The following is a 7596-nucleotide window of genomic DNA, read 5'->3' as shown; positions in this document are numbered from 1 at the left end:
AAAGTTTAAACTTAAGTTTACTTTGGGTTTGTGGCCTTCGAAGATAAGATTACCTATATTTAGCAATGTGTTTAAGAATATGTTTATCACCTAGGAAATGTATGTGTGTGGACAAAAGTTGCTTCATATATATATATATATACACACTCTCTCTCTTCCCCTCTATCTCTTCCTCTCTCTCTCTCTCTCTCTCTCTCTCTCTCTCTCTCTCTCTCTCTCTCTCTCTACAGGACCAGTCTCATAGAAGTGTGATCCCCAGCAATGTGTAAAATGACTGACTGAAATATTAAGGAAGAATAGTTTAGGATTACTATTATATTTACTTATTGATTGATTGGTAGTGGGGATTGAACCCAGGGACATTTTACTGCTGATGCACACCACAGCCTGTTTTATTTATTTTAAAACAGGGTCTTACCAAGTTGCTGAGGCTCTCAGTAAGTTGCTGAGGCTGGCCTCAAACCTGCGATCCTCCAGTCTCAGCCTTCCAAGTACTGGGATTTCAGGTGTGCGCCTGGTGAGATATGCATATATATGCAAATCTATCACTCCAAAATTTAAAATTTCCTTATGATAATACCCCACTTTATTGCTATAGAAATACAGGTATTTTACTTACAAGGACACGTGCATATATGTTGGGCGCGTGGGCCCTCTGTTTGGCAATAGAGCGAGTAGCCCAGCTTTGCAGAGCCTGGGGGAGGGTGGCTGGGGGGGAGGGAACTGCTGCGTGGAGGAGGGAAGGGACTTGGCCGCTCTGGAGAAGTGAAAGCAGCCCGGGAGACGCAGGTCCTGGCTGCTCACCAGGGCAGCGTTGTGACCACCAGGGGGCGCTGGTTGTAGGGTGACCCGGAAACAGAGTTTATCCTGGGAGTCTCCCAGCTGGCCCCGGGCTGAGGCCCTGTGTAGAGGGCCGGCCCTTTAGGACTGACTGCTGAGTGTGAGACCTGTGAGGTCGGGTGGGGGAGCTAGAGGGATGCAGACAGTGGCTTCCCTCCCCAGCGACTTCTCAACCAGTTCTGGGAGTGGCCTCATCTGAGTGAGGGGCCGGGCTCCTGGGGCTGGCCCAGTGATGGGGGTGCTCAGGGTAAAGGCCAGAGACTCACCAGCCCCATCCCTTGAGGTCCAGAGCCTTGTCGGTGGAGAGGCGGGAACCCCGTCTCTGCGCCCCGCCGAGCTTCTCGGTGACTTTCCCAGAGGGGCCGCCGGGGCTTTGGCTTCACAGGCACCGGGGCGGCGGCGGGAGGGTCGCTGCCTGGTCCAAATACTGCGGAGCGCACTTTGTATCAGCGCCATGAGGCCCTGAGCATAGTGCTGTGCCGGTTCCCCTGAGCCTCCGCCGCCGCCGCCCCGCCAGCAGGATCCCGGCGGCGCTGGCAGGATGGAGCTCAGCTGTATCGTCCGTTGTCGTCTCTCCGTTTATTAAGATTCACTTATCTGAAAAATGTCACAGCACGAGAGCATAGCTCAGGGCTTGGACGCGGTCTCATTGGGACAAATTGTGTTCGGTTCAGGAAAACAGCAAACGCCAAAGTATCTTTCACACCAGGTGATACTGTCCACTGTGGTTTTTAAGAAAAAGGTGACCATGGCCAAATTGGAAGACGAGCAAAGAGGATGAGCCCGCACTTGGGGTGGGATGGGCGGGGGCATGAAGGACGGGGCTCCTGGAGCCTTAGCAGCTGCCGCTGGTCACGTGGTTACCCATTAGCCACACACGTAGGTATTTAGGCATATATGTGTGTATGCATTCGTGTTTATGTTTGTACATATATAGGACACATTTTATATAAATATATAAATGATATATATAACATGTATAGCATGTGTTATGTATAATATATAATGTTCATATATAATCATACATACATGCATACATATATGTATATAAAATGAAGGCCTGACTCCATCTAGTCTGGCAAAAGACGTGGACATGTTTGATGAGTGAATACTAGAAGTTTGGATGAACATGACACTCAGGTAACACTGTCCCCGGGCGGCGCTGGAGGCTGGGCCTCGTCATGAATGTGTTTTGGGGCCTTCGCAGAGTTGTCACTTCTGTATACCGTGGATGTTGCAGAGTGAGGAGCCAGTGGAGGCCAAACTAAGCCGGACAGGGAGACGAGCCTTCACTTTTGCGTAGGGAGTATGGTTTTTAGTAGAGGGACGAGGAGAATGTTTTCATGCAAAATTAGGTATGTACTATTTGAAGTGTGAGTCACATTTCAGTGAAGAAATGTTTATTGAGTGAGCATGTAGGTAACTTAAGTTTGCGTACTCTGTACCATTAGTAACTTATTAGCTCACCCCCTCAACTTTATGGCTTAGGTACGATTTCAGTGCTTCTTGAAGGATGGTGGTAGGGTCTTACCTGAGTATCAGGGGAGGAGGTTATAGTTGGAAAAAGCACAGTTAGTATATTAAGTATTATACTAGGAAAATGTAACAAGAATACAGTAGAGAATTTGAGTTTTGCTTATTCAAGAAGCGTGAGTTTACCCAGGTAGCCTGGGGTGGGTGTAGTTCAGTGGTGTTGTACACTTTGCGTGCATAAGGCACCACGGGAGGAAAATAGCTGGCAGCTGGCAAATATGTGCTAAATAGTTACTCGGGTTCATGTATGTGTGTATATATATACATATGTATACACACACACACACACACACACACACACACACACAGGGGATGGGACTCAGGGACATTCTACCTCCAAGCTACATCTCCAACACCATTTTTATTCTTAATTTTGAGACAGGGTCTCACTAAGTTGCTGAGAGGCTCACTAAGTAGCTGAGGCTGACCGTGGACATGTGATCCTCCTGTCCCAGCCTCCCAGTACTGAGTTTGTAAGTGTGCGCCATCACGCCCGGCTTCGGGTTCTTGTTTTAGAAGCCCAGAGCCAGTGAATAACTTGGTGAGCAAGAAGGAAGTTCAGGAATTGGGTGAATTGCGCGCACTATGAAGATGCTGGTTGCTAAGCGCTTGCGATTCGTGATATTATATTTCCCACCAGTTCCCCACCAGCCCAGGTTGTTGATGTGAATTTCCTTCAGTCTGATCCTGTTTTGTTGATTGTGCTCCTTCTGTTTCCCAGCTCTGCAGAGGATTCCACCTAGACTTGCTTCCTGAGCCCCGTGCCCATTTCCTGTCCTCGGTGGTCTCTGTTCTGGCCTGCTGGTGCTGGGAGTGCACCCAGACGCGGCCTCACCGCCGCAGTGCCCCACTCAGTGACATTCCCAGCCCAGTCCTGACTGGTTGTGATCACCATGAGATCTGCGATCTGACCCAGTGGGGATTTTCCAAATTCCTTGAAGAATGAGTTCATCTAGCTTTTCTTCTCTTTTCAGAGAAAATTCTTCAACTTTTTTTTTTGGTACTGAGGATGGGACCCAGGGGCATTCTACCTCCAAGCTTCACCCCCAGCCCTATTTTTTATTCCTTATTTTGAGCCAGGGTCTCACTAAGTTGTTGAGTGCCTCACTAAGTAGCTGAGGTTGGCCACGAACCTGCCATCCTCCTGTCTCAGCCTCCCAAGTACTGGGATTACACGCTGCACCACCCCGCCCACTATTTCAGCTTTCTTGTGCAAGTTTTTCTTGGGTGCATTTCCAGTCTTTACCTTCTCCAAGATACTCACTGCTCAGGCTCCCCTGCCCCACCTGGCTGGAGCACAAGTGTCCACAGCTTTGCTTGGTCCTGTGCTGACCTTCCTCCGTCCTGGGCGTGTGCAGGAGTCCTCTCTACTCACAGTTTGTCTTGGTTCCTGTTTCACTGTAACTTCTTAGAGCATCTAGCCAATTAGAGTCCTTTACAGATGTCAGATGGCTTTGCCTGGAGCCACCTAGCTTCATTGGTGCAGTTTAGTAGCCTCGGGTCCTGTATTCCTGGGGGAGGAGCTACAGCCAGCAGCAGCCCTCCCTGCTGAGGGAGGAGGACACTCGGGCTTCCTAGGGCAGACTGCTGCCCTTTGATGGGCGTGGCGGCTTCAGGCTAGGCGTTCCTACACCTGTGCCCTGGAGTGCTAGCCTCCGTCTCTACTGCTTAGGGTAGCTAGTCAATACTTCTCACATATTATCTGGGCCACACACGCACCCTTAGTCACCGCCGCACCCCTTCCTGCCAGACAGGAGGGACTTGGCAGCTTGCTTGTTCTCCTGGTAAGGGAAAGGTGCTCCCTCCAGGCGGAAACCCGCTCCGCGTGTGCCTCCAGCGACTCAGGTGATTTCTCCCCCTGCACTCTCTCCCCGTTTGCTCTTCTGCTCAGGAGGAATTACTAGACAATTCCTGGAGTCTTTCAGTTGGGCCGTGTGCTTTTTCTGGAATACATTGATTTTTAAATATTAAAATGTGTTATTGGTCTTTATCTTTTCTCTTTTAAAAGCAGGTACAGAAAATGATGGTCAGACAGACTTGGGATGAATTCAGCTCTATTATATTTTAAAAATAGATCTATGGTATACCTTACTAGAGCTCTGAAATCTTTTCAGCCATTAAGGTAAAAGGATTTTAAAATGTTATGACGTAGACTGGGAGTGGTGGCGCACGCTTGTAATCTCCGCGCTTGCGAGGCTGAGACAGGAGGATCGCACAGGTTCAAAGCCAGCCCCAGCAACTTAGTGAGACTCTGTTTCCAAATAAAGTATATAATAGGGCTTGTAGTGTAGATCAGCAAAAGCCCTAGGGTTCCACCCCTAGGACCACAAAAATAAATAAATAAATAAATAAAAGAAAAAATGTTATGCCGTGGAAGGAGGCCCGTACTTGAATGGTGGGAACATTTGCTTTGGTGTGAGACACCCAACGATGTTGAAAGCTTGGGCTTGTTAACCAGACCTGGGTTCCTAACAACCTGGCCACCGACATGTTTAACACATGTAGGTTTGTGTTTTTGAGTTTAGTTAAGTGTACTGAGCACAAATGTGCCTTTGTGCAAAAGATTTTATAGGAAGCAATCTGGCGGGCACTTCTTTTTATCCGTGTTGGCTTGCAGGCACCTTATTTTAAAGTAGTTTTTCTCCAAAGTATAATTTGCTCCCTCAAAGACGGTATAGATTGAGCGTCCTCACTTTAATCTCTGTAAGGCTCCACAATTCGGGACTTTCTGAGTGCCAGCCTAGCACAAGTGGAAAAGTTTACATGAGTACCTGTCAAGGGTGGCTGTCCTTTGCAAGTGCTAAAAACACTGTAAAATTGCCTTCTGGCGATGTGCATAAGGGGTGTGTGAAGTACAAGTGGATGTTGTGTGTGTGTGTGTGTGTGTGTGTGTGTGTGTGGATGGAGATTGAACCCAGAGGCATTCTACTGATGAGCTATACTCCCAGCCTGATTTTTATTTATTTGGAAAAAGGGTGTCACTAGGTTGCTGAGAGGCTTGCCAAGTTACTGAGGCTGGCTTTGAACCTGCCGCAGTCCTCCTGTCTCAGCCTACAAGTACCAGGATTGCAAGTGTGCGCCACCACTGGATTTTGTGTTTGGGTTTGGCTTCTCTACTCAAGGTATCTCATTATCTATATGCAAATATTTCACAATCTGAACAAATTTGAAGACTTTGTTCCCAGGCCTTTCAAATAAGGGATGCTCGGTCCACAAATTTCATCTGTAAATGTAAAAAGGAAATGCTAAGAGATTCATTGCAAATCTGTTTAAAACCATTAATAAATGAGAGTATGTTTAAAAGTTTGGACAGATTGTAAAACCAAACTTATTCTTTATGAATAAAGATGAATTGATAAATAAGACGGGTTTACTGTGAAGACTAAAACAGTTTTGCATTTTTTGGGGTTTTTTTTTTTGGTACTGGGGATGGAACCCAGGGGCATTCTACCTGAGTGACATCCCAAGTCCTATTTTTTTTTTATTATTCTTTATTTTGAAATAGGGTCTCATTGAGTTGCAAAGGGTCTCACTAAGTAGTTTTTGGGCTGGCCAGGAACCATGATCCTCCTGCCCCAACCTCCCAAATGCTTGAATTACAAGAGTGCACCACCATGCCTGGCTGTGCATGACTTTTTTTTTTTTTTTTTTTTGGTGGTACTGGGGTTCCTGGAAATCCTTCTACCTCCAGACTACACTCTCAGACACATTTTTATATTTTTATTTGGAAATAGGATCTCTTAAGCCAGCGCAGCTGGCTTCGAACCTGCGCGATCCTCCTGTCTCTGCCTCCCAAGCGCGGGATTACAAATGTGCGCCACCACGCCCGGCCTATGCATGACTTGACAGTGGTAACAGCCACCCATAATTGGATTGTTCACCACTCAAATTTATTTAGTTCACTAAAAATTAATTTAGTTTGCCACTAAAAATTTATTTGTGGGATGGCTTTAAAAATATTTATTGTTCAAAGCCGGGTTTGTAATCCCAGCATTCCAAAGGTGGAGACAGGAGGATTGTGGTTTGTGGACAGCCTCAGCTACTTAGTGAGGCCCTCTGCAACTCAATGAGACCCGGTTTCAAAATAAAGAATAAAAAGTAGGGCAGGGGGTGTAGCTTGGAGGTCAAATGCCCCTGGATTCCATCCCAAGACCCGCAAAATAAATAAATAAAAATAAAAAGACTAAAAAATAGGGCTGGGGGGTGAGCTCAGAGGTAAAATGCCCCACTCCAGTACTGCAAAAAGAAAAAAAATTATTGTTCAAAGAATGAATTAGGACCCTTTAGATAAAATTGGATACGGTAAAAAGCGATCTTAGTGTGAAATGCTCTTATAGGAAGAAGACAGGAGGCCTGTGTCTGCACTTAGGAAATAGGACAATTAAGGTGGCATTCCCGTTGAGAGCCCAGCACAGACTCCTCAGAGCATCATCAGCCCTTTCTATTTCTGGGCTTTGAGTCAGTTTTCTTTAAAACTAGTGACTAAGTAGGCTTCAAGGGCGTTGTGTTCAGTGATGCTCGTGGTCAGGAGGTAGCTTCTGACTCCCGGTGCCAGCCTCCCGTCTGCCCTGACCCGGGCAGCGCACCCCAGCCTGTGCCCTTCCTGCCTCATCCTTCATACACACGCCGTTGCTCCCGCCGTGTGGGGTTCTTCAGTGCTTCTGTTTTATCCTGGTACCTTCATGGTGCCCACTCTGCCCTCTGGGAGGTCTCAGCCTGGCCCGGCTGGAGTTTAGCACCCCCCCAGCTCACTCTGTCCTGTCCTGTCTCAATTACACAGACTATCACTTCCTATCATAATAATTTGTTTTCTTTCTTTTTTTGTGTGGTACTGGGGGTAAAATTCTATGGTACTGGGTACTGGGCATTCTATGTCTGAGTGACACGCCAGCCCAATTTTTTATTCCTTATTTTGAAACAGGTCTCACTGAGTTGCAGAGGGCCTCACTAAGTAGCTGGGGCTGGCTGTAAACCGCGATCCTCTGGTGTCAGCCTCCAGAATACTGTATCGTAGTATTTTTGTCTTTGAAGCGAGCTGCGAGTTCCCTGAGACTGTGGTGCATGTATTTCCAGGTGATGCGCGGGTCCCGACATCTGCTCCAGGGAGGGTGTCCGGCAGCACCGCAAGACAGTGTTGAGAAAGAAGGGGGCTAGCATTGAATGTTGCTTTCTGTAGATTCAAGAAATGTATGAAGGGAGGGAGGGAGGAGGCAGACACCTGGA

Source organism: Muscardinus avellanarius, assembly GCF_963383645.1.
Source record: "Muscardinus avellanarius genome assembly, chromosome: 20".
In the NCBI taxonomy this organism is placed as follows: Eukaryota; Metazoa; Chordata; class Mammalia; order Rodentia; family Gliridae; genus Muscardinus; species Muscardinus avellanarius.
This window is presented reverse-complemented; position numbering follows the sequence as displayed.